Source organism: Leptinotarsa decemlineata, unplaced genomic scaffold (assembly GCF_025532065.1).
Source record: "Leptinotarsa decemlineata unplaced genomic scaffold, Ldec_3_MD MMD2_tig00000505_RagTag_RagTag, whole genome shotgun sequence".
Taxonomy (NCBI): Eukaryota; Metazoa; Arthropoda; class Insecta; order Coleoptera; family Chrysomelidae; genus Leptinotarsa; species Leptinotarsa decemlineata.
Genome location: NW_027412549.1, coordinates 14,207,655 through 14,223,708, shown reverse-complemented (window position 1 = coordinate 14,223,708; position 16,054 = coordinate 14,207,655). Strand labels below are relative to the sequence as shown.

The 16,054-nt window shown below is 35.4% G+C and overlaps 1 long non-coding RNA gene across 1 annotated transcript; it reads left to right on the top strand.

Annotated features, from left to right (window-relative positions):
- The first annotated feature begins 1,091 nt into the window (after positions 1-1,091).
- LOC141481803 (uncharacterized) lies at positions 1,092-11,123 on the top strand. Its single transcript, XR_012465188.1, has 3 exons — positions 1,092-9,411; positions 9,701-9,765; positions 9,823-11,123. It is a non-coding gene; the product is annotated as an uncharacterized lncRNA (long non-coding RNA).
- Positions 11,124-16,054: the final 4,931 nt, after the last annotated feature.

Here is a 16,054-nt window from a genome sequence, read left to right as displayed (position 1 = left end):
TACAATAATCATTTTTTATCCTTCACTTTTTACGAGAAATAATGGATTATTTACGAAGCGAGTTCAAGCAATACAGTATTAATCCTTATACAATTAAGTACCTTAAAATCATTGTGCATTCAATATAGATCAATATGGTCATTTACAGCAGATAATTTAAATGAATATTTTCGAAGATATTACAGATTTAAAATGCAGGTACCGGCGGTTGCGGCGGTACCGGCGGTTGCGGCGGTACCAGCGGCGCGTGCCTATAAATAGCTCCATAACACCAGAGACAACCAACTTGTCTCTGATAACACTTAAGTATCAGGATTGCACCCGTGCGGAGCCGAGGCGGGTCGCTAGTATGATATAAAAGTTTGGTGATATTTACAAGATTAAAGTGTGTAACTTGATTTTGATATAAGTAATTCTAGGAAAACCAATTATGTTTTTTATTTAAATCTGGTAAAACGAAAGATTGTACTCAAAAATATTATTTTACCACTAATTTATTAGAAGATCAACTTAATATGCTTCAGTGGAAACTTGTTTATGAAAATCCAATTTTTTTACTGTTATATTATTGTAACATAACTTTTGTAGCTCTCATTAAATTTATTGAGACATTCTTTCACTTGTGATGTACTGTTTTGAACCTTTGGTGTTGTAATGAATATCACTAGATTTTTTTCCAAACACCAAAACGTTCTTTTAACACCTCGACACGTGTTTCGATCACCAAGCGATCATCCTCAAGATGATCACTTGGTGATCATCTTCGATAATATCATGAATAACGATGGTGGACCAATACCTAATAGTATACTATATAGCTTGTTGAAATTATATTTTTTTATCAGATTTACTTGACTGTTAGATAAGGCAACATCGTAAGTCCATTAATTTAATAGATACCTAACAGGTTACACACCATCCATGTTGTTAACCAATCGAGAAATGAAGCTTTCGATAGACGAAATGTGTGGCAGTCCATCTGTCCAATACAGGGTCTTTCACGACGAGCGTTCGTTGGGAATATATGGAGAACGATTCAAAATAAAAACTTGAAATTTTGTGGAAGTGGGTTTTACAAAATGGGCTTTTCAACTTCCGGTCTCTTTCCGTTAAACCGGAAGTTGAGGGTAACTTCCTTATTTCAAATGGAACACCCTGTATTTTATTACATTTTTGAATTTCTCAGCACATTTTAGGCCCACTTTGTATAACAATTCCTATACCCAAATTTGTTAGTTTTCGAGATATTAATTTTTTTCTAAAAAATTTGACAGTTACAGCACCCCTCCGAAAAAATCATAACTCATAGACAGTAACAGTTGAAAATGTGAAATTCCACAAAATCACACCTCAAGCATCAAGTCGTGAACAGGTCCATCGAATTTTCGAAAATAATTTACAGGGTGATCGAAATTTCCACCTGAAACATAACATCGTGAAAACTGATGAAACACCATTTTTTCAAATGGAAAATACTATCTCCAAGTCAGCATGGATTTTCAAAAAATAAGTCAGTTGTGTCGGTGTTATGTAAGTCGTTACGTATCAAGGTCGTTATGTAGTATCAATGATAAATTGATGGATGTGGCCGTTTCTAGGAGATCATCATGAAAAATGAGTAATAAAACTTGCTGTTTGTTGTATTCGGTTGAAATTTTTTTATAAAACGAAACTGTAGTAACGATAGTTACAAATACGAATGATATAAAAACAGGAAGTTTTATTTCTCACTTTCAGTAGTATCTATCATTTTTATTTATCAAAAGCTTTTGTTAGTCTGGATAAGCTATATTGTATTGGTATAAGAGGCATACTATTGAATTGGATCAAATCATATTCAGAAAATAGAGTGATTTCAGCTAAAATAAAAAATGAATTATCAGACAGGCAATTTGTCCTCTTTGGGGTTCTGCAAGGTTCTGTCCTGGGGCCTTCAATTTTTCTTTTTTCCGTTATGATCTTCCCTAATATATCAATAGAGGAAAAATTAATATTTTCACAGATGATAACACCATAACAGTTTCAGGGCAGACACTTGAAGAAGTCAGAGTAGAGATTGAAATAGTTATCAAAGAGATGAACGCATTGCGCATGATGCTGAGCCTCAATGAAGACGGAACTTTTTATATCAACTTCAATTTGAGAAAAACAATAACAGTATATTCGAATTTTGGTTTCAGAGTTAATTCTCATATTGGGTACCTACGTCTTACTTGGTACCTATCACAGGTATCTATGTTATGAATAAAGACAACATTATAATATGTAGATTCAGTTCAATCTTCCTTTCGAAGATGAACTTGGTGATTAAAACATGTGTCGAGGTATTAAAAATAATGGTTTGGTGTTGTACTATACATTTTTCCTCATTAAAGCTAAAACTGAAATCTGACGTGTAATAAATCGAAAAACAATCAACAGATATGCAATACTCTTCTCACTAACCAAGTTGGCATCTTCAGAGCATGAAGGAAAAACTTCATTCCTGGTGGTTGGTAAGAGTGCTTCTTTTTTGGTGTTTTTCTATCTCAAATAAAAAGCAGCTAAAGTCCACCCATGCATCATTCACACGCCCTGTATTGCATAGGACTCACGTCTCGACTCTTTCTCAACTTATGCTATGGATTTACATCAGAGATATATGTCTCGTTGAGCTCCTCAACAACCTCAATAAATGAAATTAATCCCTCATATTCGAACGTTAGGAATAGCGCTATCTCCTTTGTTTCCTATTTTTGGAGACGCATCGACGACGACGGTCTTTTGTCTAGCTCCTTTCGCAATCACCTGGGCTACGCGCGGCGTGCCGCCACAACTCCATTTATTGATCGGAGAGTGTTGCGGCGGTGGTGGCAAGTTATCTTCGAGGTTGCAGATATACGAACGACTCGTCTAGACGGTCCGCTAGACGATCCCTGCAACCCTTGGAAGTAAAGCTGTGCGTCTAGAGAAAAGGAAAGGTCGTTCACCTCCCTACTAAGAACGCGTGGCATGGCCTACTACAATTTTGGAAGATACTATCAAGTATAAAGGGTGCAGAGAAATCCCCGGTCTCTGAAAATTTGCCCGTCTTAGCATCGATAACTTCTACTGACTTTTTGACAGTACACAGTATGTTGAATGAAACCGAGTATTATTCAGAAAACATCCTTTATGTCAGTTGTATGGGCGTTAGACTATAAAAACACATTATTTCTGATGGTTCTGAGCTTTTTCTATTCGATCAGTTCAGAACATGGAGGATATTTGAGAAAAACTATCTTTGGGAGTCTTTATTAATGCAATAGAACAGTGAGTCCACCAAATGATGGAGAATAATTCCAACCAGAGATATTTTTTGTGAAATAATGGGGAATAATGGGAAATAATTGAAATAATGGGCAAAAGTTTTCTCCGTTTTAATGTCATTTGTTTTTGTTGTTCCATGTTTCAATGAATATTCATCCTGATAGTGAATTTTGTATTATAGGATCTTTCATTGAGCGATTTCTACCTTTAAATTGAAATAAAACATGTGTGGAATATAACATCCAGGTCCAGGTCGTGCATTAAAAAGACCTATTGATGCCATCATTATGTGTGGAATGTCCGCCACGACTTCTCTGAGTGGAACGAATTCGAAACGTCCAACTTTCCATGATTCTGGCGCATAAACCTGACTGAATTTGAACGATGGCATGAGTAATGTTGGCTCTGAAGACCGCTGTAGTTTGTAGGTTATTCGCATACACCTACGACTTGAAAACCCCCCACAATAGAAAGTCTGATGAGGTCAAATCGAATGATCTCGATGGCCAGTTCACATCATCTGCAGAATATCCAAGGTGGCAATAGCTGTGTGGCACGTAGCGCCGTCCTGTTGAAGCCACATGTCGTTGGTGTCTAGAGCAGGGGTCTCCAAACTACGGCCCGCGGGCCAAATCCGGCCCGCCAGTGTCATCAATCCGGCCCGCGACAGCCAATGATTTACTGTCATCAATCTGGCCCGCGACAGCCAATGATTACCTAATTGTTGATACTATTGCTGTGATAAGTTGAAGAAGATAACACAGAATGACAATTACTCGGTTTTATTTACTTGCAAGGTAAAACTTAAAGACAGAAATGATGACAAAGAAAACTTAACTTAAGTATCTAAGTTTAAGCATATTAATAACTAACAAATAATTGAAATGAATCACAGTAAAACAAAAACACTAATGAGATTTATGTAATTGTGATTTTCCACCGACAATACTTTGTAGTTGTGGATCAATTTTACTTGTACCAATTATCAAAAGAGATTTAAGATGCTCATCGGTTAATTGAGATCTGTAAACATTCTTTGTGTACTTCATCTTGGAAAACGTTTTCTCACACAAGTAAGTAGTACCAAAAACAGAAAACAACCCACGAGCAAATTTATGCAAATTATCAAATTGTTCCAGTGCAAGACTCTTATAAAATTCCAACAAAGATGAATTTTGATATTTGTTCTTAAGTATATCACTGCACCGTAAATCAATAATTTCCATTTGGACTTCCGGAGCCAGAGTTTCAATGTCAGAATCAAAAGGATTTTGAAAAAGCTTAATTTCATTCGCAATGACGTCAAAATCTTAAAAACGAGTATCAAAATTTATCTTCAAAGCACTCAAAGTTTCGATTGCAAAATTGACGGAAATTCAGTCTCTATAGTGTGGCTGAATATTTCACATGTTTCAAAATGTGTGAAACATTTTTTACGTAATTGCGATTGAAATAGTATTATTTTCTGCCTGAAGGATTTGATATTAGTGTATAAATCAGGGAGAAGCTGATTTTCTCCTTGCAATCTCAAATTCAGTTCGTTCATATGATTTGTCAAATCGACATAGAAGGCTAACTTCCACATCCATTCACTATTTTCTAAATCGGCAAAAGGGAGCTGCTTCTCATTTAAAAAAATTTCGATCTCTGCTCGAAGTTCAAAAAAGCGCCTAAGGACTTTTCCGCAACTAAGCCAGCGCACGGGAGTATGATACGGTAAATCATTTTCTCCAATCTGTTGAATAAACTCGCGGAATTGTCGGTAACTCAGCCCAGTGGATCTGATGAAGTTAACAACTGATATGACTGGTTTCAGAACCTCAGACATATCCAAAAATTTTCCGCACAAGGACTGTTGATGAATGATACAATGTAAGACTAATGGTTTTGAACCACCATCATTTTCTACAGCCTTTGACACAAGTGGAACCACTCCTTTATTTTTACCATACATATTTTTGCCTCCATCAGTTGTTATAGATTTCAAATTTCTCCATCGAAGGTTCTTTTTATTAATGACATATTCCACTCCCTTAAAAATATCTGCCCCAGTTGTCGTGCCGTGAATACTATCAATATCAAGAAGTTCTCCATGCACTTCATAGCTTTTATCTACTCCGCGAATAAAAATCAACACCTGAGCAGTATCTGACACATCCGTTGACTCATCCAATGCTGGAGAAAACCACTCATGATGTCCATTTTTCTCAGACACTAGAGATGATATATTTTCTGCGATGTCTTGCACCCTCCGAGCCACGGTGTTTGCTGACAAACTAACACTTTCAAATAAATTTACCTTTTCGGGGCACATTTCTTCGGCTACTGCAATCCAGCATTCTTTTATAATTTCTCCATCGGTGAATGGTACGCCACGTTTTCCGATTTCAAGAGCCACACGAAAGCTGGCGCGAGTTGCAGACTCTTGTTCAGTATTCGCTTTGGTAAACAAAGATTGCTGCGATTTGAGTCCGCGTTTCAAAGCTTTAAATTTTTCCTTCCGCAAACTTCCTGTATACTTGGAGTAACTTTGAAGATGTTTCGATTCATAGTGTCGTTTAATGTTATAGTCTTTGAGAACAGCTATGGTTTCATTGCAAATTAAACATAGAGCCTGCATCTCGATAAAAACTGACTTTTCGAAAAAGTTCTATGAGGTAAAAAAATCAAAACCGTAATGTATTCAACCAATGGTGTCACAATAACAATTCAATTATATCGCATAGAAAAGTTTGGAGGGTTTCAGCGCTAAAATTTTTATGAGCTGAACATATTTCATTGTCTCACGATGAATAAGCCATGCATCCATCGATTTTCATTTTGTAATTTCCAAGGGCTGTAACTTTTTTTGTGTACACATTTGCATAAATGTAAGTGATATCCAATCCAGTTATGTTTACCCCAGAATATGTGGTTACACCCTGTTACACCCTGTATATCAACACTATTTTCGTTGAATCGCATAGGTACTACCAGTGAAACCTAATAACCTTTGAGCATCACATGAGCTTAATATACTTCACAACCCCCTATCCTTCCCACGGTGTCATTTGGTTCCCCATACTGGAGTTTTTCTGTCTGCTATCGGTGTAAAGAATATATATTTTTGTTGAAAAATTCCTTACCAGATCATGGTATGGGTTTGCACCTGAATAGCTGTTGAAGCACTATTGAATAAACCAGCTTATTCGCAAACCGGCATTGATATTTTTAATTTCCTTTCCCAACCCTATTTTACGAGTACGAGAGGGGGACATGCAGAAAAATGATGATTTTTCAATTAAGAAAACCAGCTACAGACTTACCGCCGGCGAATGCTATTGGCAATAATAAGACAGAAAATTTTAACTGCGAAGGATAATACTTTTTTTTGAGGATTATTCTGATAGTGTAGGTAGATCAAGTAATATATAATCATAAACTACGTGGCCTGTTTCATGAAAAATAAAGTAAATGTCAACAATATTCACAGTTGCAGCTGTTAAGCATGTTTATTTTGTTGGTGAAGAAGTGTTTTGCGTATTCGGCGATATTCCGCTCTCGAAAACGATGAATGAGAGAATTTGCATCAAAATTTGTGTAAAAAAGTGTAAAAAAACACTTGAAATGTTGACAGTGGCATACGGTGATTGTACTCTGAGTCAGAAGGTCCAGAAAATGTAAATGACGATGCTCGCCCTGAACACCACAACACATCAACAACCGATAAAAATGTTTTTTTTTTTTCAATACCTTTATTCATAAAGTATATGTAACCCAAAGTATGCACCATATGGGAAACTTCTTTATTAAGGGTTTTTCGACAAAATGTTATTCTTGATAAAAGTTTGTGCATCCCCTAAAACTAAACATGCACCAACAAAATACAGTAAAACACATGTAATATACGAGGGGCCTTCAAATATTTGATTTTGAGACAAGAGTAAAGTACTCTTGTTTCGAAAAATCTCGGGAAATGTTATTTGGAAAAGTTGTTCAGCATCAAAAAATACATCCAGATTTGAAGTCATGGCCAACTAAATGAAGTTTTATTTTTTTGCCCATTTTTAATGGGCACTACAAAAAAATTGCTAAAACGATAAATAGACAATATAAGACGGTTTATTTTGAAAGCCTGTAATATTATGAATTACACAACTATGGTGTTTACCACGGTCAATTTTTTTGAAGAGTAGAATAATTTTCAAAGTTTTTGGTGCAAAGTTATTTTTATTTTTTGTTAACACGAAAAGTAGGTACTCAAAATTATAAGGGACTGTAACAAAAACTTGATATTTAAGAATATCAAATCACAAAACAACAAAATAAAATAGGAGAGCCAAGGAGAGCCAAGACCAAAAAATCATGCCAAGTTCGATCAAAGGTTGTGCTCAACAACACCGTAATCATGCTTCAGCCTCCGTATTCGCCAGATTCGCCCCCCTGCGGCTTTTTCTGTTCCCAAGATTGAAGATACCTATGAAAGGGCGGCGTTTTGCGACCAATAGGAAGATAAAAACGAATCGCTGAGAGAGCTCAAAAACATACCAAAAAGTGCATAGCAGAACTGGTTCGAGTATTTAAAAGAACACTGGCACAAGTGTATTATTTCTAAAAGGGACTACTTTGAAGGGAACAAAATAGAAATTGCTGAGTAAATACAAATTTTTTAACAAATAAGAAAAATAACTTTTTTTTTGAGACAGCGAATATTGGATAGTGTAGTTGGAAACGCGAAGACGTCAAAATATTATATCGTTATTGAGAGTTACACAAGGGGGCGGGTCTGACCTAGATATGTCAGGATTTATTTGAAAAATATCACGGTATTGGATAGTACATAATATGTAAAGCATATGTTTCAAGTTTGAAGACGCTGCGTTGTTTGGTATTTGTTTCGGTGGATTTGTGAAAATGAAAAAAGTTGGTCGTCGTTATGTGGTACAATACTTTTATTTGAGAGGCCTCAGCCCAACCAATATAAAAGCTTAACTAGATTCAACTTATAACCTGTAAACGCCTCTAAATGATAGGAGCAACGTTTGGGGGCTATAATGGGGTTTTCATTAATTAAAATAATGTGGTTACCTACTTTCGGAGAGTGGGTCGTGGAAGAAATACTCTCGTGTGATAGGAAGTGGATTTATTCGTTGTGCAAGTAGACTTAACTACATATAGACTTAACATTGAATCATTCAATCAGCATGGGGAGAAGGACATGATCATTTGATACCCCTATGTATATATACATCAGAGTTTACATATATATATATATATATATATATATATATATATATATATATATATATATATATATATATATATATATATAAACTAGTAAGTGGTAAGTAAATATAATTTCAGAGTTGTGATATTTAGTTAGTTGTATTCTTTCTTCCAGAATCACTGGTAGATAAGGCTTCACAGCCAAAAAGCAGCATTCAAATGTAACCAATAAACAGGATAATTGACAAGCAACAAGAGGTGTAATATTAATATAAGTAAAGCAATAGAAATAATGGAAAGAGCTCGCCTGATCAAGGTGTTGCCAGCGTATATCTTTCTCCAATGGATATTCTCTTCGTTCGAAACCTTGTAGAGATCTGGTGTGTTCATAAATGATCTTGAGATTCTGTGGTAAGTATTATAGTTGTAATCAATGATTTTCTGGTTGTCAGAGACTTTTTGTAGTACCGTAACAAAGGTAACAATAAGCTAATCGTCAAGATGTAACCAACGTACAACGAAGAGATAAAGCGAAAGGGCCAAAAATGAAAAGGCCTGAAACAAAGTAAGGTTATACGAACAATTCTGTGCCAAGTTCCAGTTTTATTTGGGAGAGGTGCCTATTAAGATACCTCTCAATGGATATAGTTGACAAGCTAGTGGAAGACGTATCTGTATATAGTGGATGGCCTGAAGTGAGGTCTAACGATTATGGCTTGATTAGGAAGATAGAATAATTCAAATCCCAAAAAACTGAAGTGGATATTTCTTTCTTTTCTCAAGAATAAGAAACTCTTATATTCACCTCCTAATACGTATAGGCAAATCCATCCAAGATGTGAGCACAATTCTCAAATTCATCTCTTGCCATGTGCCGTGATGATCAAAAAAAAGGAAAAGGATATCCCCCTTTCAAAGGTATGTCAACTTGTCATCTAGTCAGTTTTATTTCGCAATCCCATGAAATGGGTTAATTATTGCGGTTATCTGGTCGTCATGGTTATTGATGTCACAGACGGTCTGTTCGGGGTAAAATCATCTTCAATGACGTCACAGGTGAACCCTTTTAATCAAACCTTTCAATGATGTGAACTTAACAGAAGTGACACAGATTGCCAATTTAAGTCAACAGTGATGTAAATGTATATTTTGAAGAACTAAATATGAGAATGTTAGGTTATTTATTTCTCGTATTTGTATTTCACAGGAATCTCAGAGAACACTCGAAGCACCAATTACTACAAGGCAATTACTAACAAGAACTGATTGATGGTAAGTGATTGAATGATAACTAGATGCAATTGAATATACAGAGCGTATTATTTTCAGGGTACAGAAACTTAGAATTTAACGGATCTCATGGAAGCACTATTTCAAAAAATGTCATAACAATAAATAAATAAACATCGAAGTTGTATATATTTTTTTCTAGGTAATTTAACGAAAATCATCAAAAAAAGGTGAATTAACACGTAACAATCTCTGGGCGAGTCTGCTCCTTCGTTTTCAACAGTAAAATTTTGGGTAGCAGAGTTTAAACGAGGCCGTACGAGCTGCCAAGACGAGCATTGCAGTGGTCCACCAAATGAGGTGATGACTTCAGAAACGGTGAAGAAAATCCACAAACCGGTACTGAATGATCGTCGACATCAGCAATAGAACATTTCAAAAAAAGGCTGTAAACGAACTATTAGATAATCGACCGTACTATGGCTCAGAAGAGTATTTCACTTATAATTTTCAAATTTTTATGTTACGAGGGTGGTCCAAGAATTACCCGACCCGACTTAGAGATGGCGGTAGTTGTTTGAATACTATCACGGTACAAGAAAGTACATAATCTATAAAGCATATGTTTCAAGTTTGAAGACGCTGTGTTGTTTAGTATTTGTTTGTGAGCCATCAAAACACTTCACTAACTTTCTTCGAAAGCTTTCGATAATATTTTTTCCATATTCTCTATTTCACTATCACTATCGTCATTTAAATCAATAATGAATTTATTTCCACCATTAATATGGAAGTGTCCAATCTCCATATAGTCTTTTTCAACTGAAATTACTTTATTAATCATTTTCTTCTTCGGTAATATTAGATACTTCTTTAAATAGCTCTATTACCTTCTTATCAAATTTTGGAAAATTACTTTCACCCCCATGCTTATTTGTTTCAATTTTCCTCAAATCAACTCGACGGGTTTGAAAACAAAAAAATAGGAGGTAGGTCTTAGTATGGTGTTTCAAATGTTTTTGTCTGTAAAACTTCAAGTAGTTGGTTTTTGGTATAGTTATCTTCAAAATACAAATCAGTATCCATTAAAAAACTTTGTATTTCATCTTTCCTCGAATTTTTATTCGGTACTTTGATGAGCTGTCGCGAATGATAGGAAGCGTTGTCAAGAACTATTACACTATTCGCATCCAAATTTGAGATCAATGTGTTTCAAACCATTCCTCAAAAATATTAGCTTCCATGTTCTTATGAGAGTCAACATTGCAGTCCTCAAGTTTTTTTAAACATAATTTCAAAGAATTCGGATCCTATCATTTACTTCCTCCGCTAGCACAATGATTAGTCGCGATCCTTTGTTTGCAGGCATGTTAGGCGTACACATTCTCGAACGATCAGTCCACTCTTTCGTAATTGTGTCGAGAGTGTCATACTAAGTTTCGGCCGGATAGAAAATTTGTCGTTGTTCTTGTCTACATTTAGTTATTTGTTCTAAGTATTTGTTGCGCAATTCCACTATCCTTCTTTCCATAACTGCTTGACGTTTGTTTATTATTTTAAATCTAAATCCTAGTTTCTTTATCCAATTCTGGAGAGTTTTGTCACAGCAGCTCACGTTATGTCCGGAAATATTCAATTTTTTCCTTATGATTTCAGTTGTAGGAATCTCATTGCTTTTGTAACAGTCGTATATTGTTTTTTTCAATGATTTTATTACATGAACATCTAAAGGTTTTGGTAATCTCATATCACATCGCGTCTTGCGTTCATAAAGTTTGTTTTTGACTATTTTGCGTACAGCTGAGAAAGGAGTTTCGATCAAATCTGATGTTGCTTGTAATAGTTTGTTTCCCTCGAAACCAAACTTGAGATGTAGATTCTTATATGCATTAAAACATACTCTCTGTGTTTCAGTATTCAAACGCAAAGAGATACCAGTGAATTTTATTCACTGGTATCTCTTTTTCGCATTGTTCACCATCGCTACAATGGTGTTTAAAATGTGGCGTCCAAGGACGCCACATTTTAAACAGATAACAAAAATTTTAGGTAATTATAACTGCACCAATATCCAATTTCAACATTCAAATCGGGATCAGTTCCTGAACTAAACATTGACGACACAACGGCGATACTTATACATGACTTCAAATTCAATTTTATGACTCTTCAGCCAATCATAAAACTTGGTCAGTACAAATTATCCAATACGAATCGCCAATTCTACAGTCCATATGGACTAGTTGGAAGCGGCATTATTTCTCTGTATTGGTTCTTTTGGCCTTTGAGATGCCGATAGCTTTAACTATTCACAATACAGATTACTTCGACTATACAATACTTTTATTTGAAAGGCCTCAGCCCAAGCAATATAAGAGCTGAACTGGATTCTAATCTGCTTGAGTCTTCTTCTTTGTTTACAGCAGTAAAATATTTGGTACAAGGCAGTGTCTGCTGAAGTCTGTCTACTAAGTATGTTAGCTCACGACTAAAAGTGCGTGAGCTAACAGACTTAGTATGCATTTCAAAAAGTGCGTACCTACATTTTATATTATCTGAAAATTTGGACATGAGAAAGCTGTGTGCAAGATGGGTGCCGCGTTTGCTCACACTCGAGCCAAAACAATGTTGTGAAGATGTTTTAATGAGGGTTTAGCGAAGTTTCACAGCAACAAACTAGAATTCGTGTGTCACTTCATAACCATGGATGAAACATGGGTTTATCACTTTAGTCCCGAGCCGAGAAGTGATGTCGTCAATTAATAGCTATTTCGAGGAGCAAGACAATTCTTATTATAAAAACGGTATCAAACTTATTGTACGTCGCTGGAAAAAGAGCTGCAAGGAGATTATGTTGAAAAAAAAATACAATAGTTCCAAAATTTTTGTGCGTTCTTTGTTGGGCCGAGCACTTCTGTTACCACCCTCGTAGGAGAAAGCAACGGCTAGATATTTGGATGTCACAAAATCATCGAACGGTTTGATTTTATAAAGAGAATAGATTAGATTTTGAATAAGTTAAAGAGAGAATGAGTAAAAGAGAGAGACAGATAAAGTAAATTTGTAGTTTACTTTCAACTTTTGTATTAGGTACCTACCAAAAATCAATATTTATGATCTTCGACCAACTTCGTGAGAATTCGTCTGCGAAAAAAAAACTGTAACAACCTCATACACATTAATTAAAGTTAAATCTTAAACAATGTAGCTTTCCTCGTGCTCTGAATGGAAAATGAAAAGTAGGATGTAAGACTATCGAGAAAAATAACTCGGCTTGGCTGGGGTCGCACGATTGCATTCCATTTTCCAGGCAGACACGGCAGAGGGCGCCCTAGACGTTTCGATTCGCGTACTGATCGTAAGAGAGGAATTTCGTTTATCTTCGGCGTCGATAGATATTGTGCTTCACGAAACATCCCCTCTACTTCACGAAACCTGCCGAAGCGGTAACCCATACACGTTGCTAAGGACCAATGGATTCGAATAATTTGCTGCCGACCTACGATCTGCACTTGCATATTGCATATGCACAGAACATGCAGTGTTGGTCGTTCGGTATTGAATGTTTCACGCCAAATTTTCATGAGTATAATATTGCGTAGTTGGACGTCGGGAGAATGAGGAATAGTTTTCACTGTGGTGAATTTTTACTGTGTTTTCTGGTGGAATACTCGGTTTCATTCGAAGCATATCCTAGATCAAGGTGAGTTTTTTTTTCGAGTAATCGATTTTCAATTTGTAATATGACCGGATGACTCTCGGACTTGATTAGGCGCAAATTTGAATCCTGGGAGGTATCACCATTGGCATCGAAAACAAACTTCCTGTAGATTATTAATGTACACGATGCTACATCAACAAATATTTTTTGATTAGTCCATTCCTGCGCTGCTGTGGCTCAACCATCATGATGAAAATTCTTTTTCCTCAGCTATTCTTAGTAATTAGTCAATATATTGCCTAAGAACATATAATTTGCAACATGTATGTAGGTATACCAACATGGTTTATTTCGCGGATATCTAGATGTTTTTTTCGTACGTGTTGGTATTCATGAGGAGACATTTTGTGGTTAAAAATAGTTCCACATAGCTTGTATTGTTTCTTGTGCCTATCACAATATATTATTTGAATTTTTGATAACTGCATTTTTTGACAGTCGTTTGTGTTTTACTGGCTGAAGATGTATTGAAACTTGGAACTGTGTAAGGAACATTGAAAAATGGAGGTGGAGGTTCTGATTGTAAATATTTTTAGTAGAAAGACTTTTAATCAGTTATTAAGTCGTTGATAAAAATTTGCTCTGAATATTATATTCCCTGTGGATAAAATGTGCTGAATTACCTACAGTGTGACCCATTTTTAATGGAAACACCCCCCTAAAATTTGAAGTTGTAAATAGATTTTAATAACTTTTTTTTAAATGTCAAGTACTAAAAGGTCTACCTTGGGACAACATTTGAAATGTTTATTAAAGTTTCAGGGCATACCTACTACGATATTTTTTCTTAGTCTAAATTCGGCATTTTTTATTAGCGATTTTTTATTTAAAAAATTACTACGCCACTGGATTCAGAGTGCATCTAAACAGGTGTGACCAAAATTTCATAAAAAAATATTCATTATTAACAAAGTTATGACAACTCAAAAATTCGAAAACTTACACAGCTAACAGTTACAAAAAACATCCTATATCAACAGATATCGTCATGAGAACTTTTTTATGACCAGCAATAAAGTGCCGCCAGATGAAAAAAAAAATTGCGTAAATATTTTTAATGAAAATAACGAAATTCAACTAACAATGAAGCAAATAAATTTAATAATCGTAACTAATAACTAAGTAATTATTGAAATGTTTCGATTCAGTGCAACAATTAATTCTAACTCATATTTTAGTAGCCTCTACTAATCCACCACGTATTTCCATACATGTGTCGTAGCGCTTACGAATGTTTCTGATTACGTTCCCTAGTTCTTGAGGGCTAATATCTGCACATACCTGTCGAATTCTTGCACAAAGTTCATTTCTATCTCTTGAGCGGTTTTTGAAAACCTTTTGTGTGAGAAGTCCCCAGAGAAAAAAGTCCAAAACTGTGAGGTCTGGAGATCTGGGTGGCCACTCTATAAACGAACTACCAAGGCCTATCCATTGGTTTGGAAAATGTTCGTTAAGCCATTGCCTCACAGCTCTGGCATAATGAACTGAACACCCATCTAACTGGACAATTGAATTTGATCGTTCATTGATTGGCAGCTCGTGAATAGCATCCCAAAACTCTGTGTTTAAAAATTCTAGAAACCTCTGCGCATTAATGTTTTCCTCAAAAAAGAAAGGACCAATAATTCGTTCGTTCAATATCCCACACCAGACGTTGATTTTTTGGGAATACTGGCTTTTACAATTTATTACCCACTTAGGATTATCCGCTGCCCAATAGCGACAATTCTGTGATGACACTACTCCATTTGTAGTGAAAGTGGCTTCGTCGGTATATAAAATATTTTTTAGGAAATTTCTATTGTTTAAATATTCCCCTTGGGCCCATAAACAATATTCCAGGCGTCTTGCTTCGTCGCCTTCTTGAAGTGTGTGTAAAAATTTTGGCTTGAAAGGTTTAATATTCTTCGCCTTGAGACATCTCCGAATAATTTCTCGTGGAATATTCAAATCTAAAGTGGCATTCCTTATACTGGCATTAGGATTATTTCCGAAATAATCTAAAATGATTTGATCATTCCTGTTTCGTCTTTGTACAGGATTACTTTTTAACATCAATTTTGATATTGCACCAGTTTCATTGTATATTTAATTTATTTTATTTACCGTACCGCAGCTAATTCGAGGACGATCTGGATGTCTCTCATTAAATACTCTACAAACCTCTCCAACACTTCTAACGTCATCTCCCGAAAGGCGTACACTTTCAATTTTCTCCCTTACGCTCAATCTTGCAGCCATGACACAAAATAATTCGAAGAACTGTAAGATGAATATTGTTGACAATAGTACAATAAAATCTTTCACAAGTGTCACACTGTAATATCTAAGATTTAAATTGAAATATTAGGTCTTAGTTTTAGTTAATTTGTGTAAAAACTTATTTTCATTAAAAATATTTACGCTATTTGTTTTTTTTTTCATCTGGCGGCACTTTATTGTTGAAATCACAAAAAACATATTCTCATGGCTATATCTGTTGATATAGGGTGTTTTTGTGACTGTTAGCTGTGTGAGTTTTCGAATTTTTGAGTTGTCATAACTTTGTTAATAATGAATATTTTTTCATGAAATTTTGGTCAGAGGCACTCTGAATCCAGTGGCGTAGTG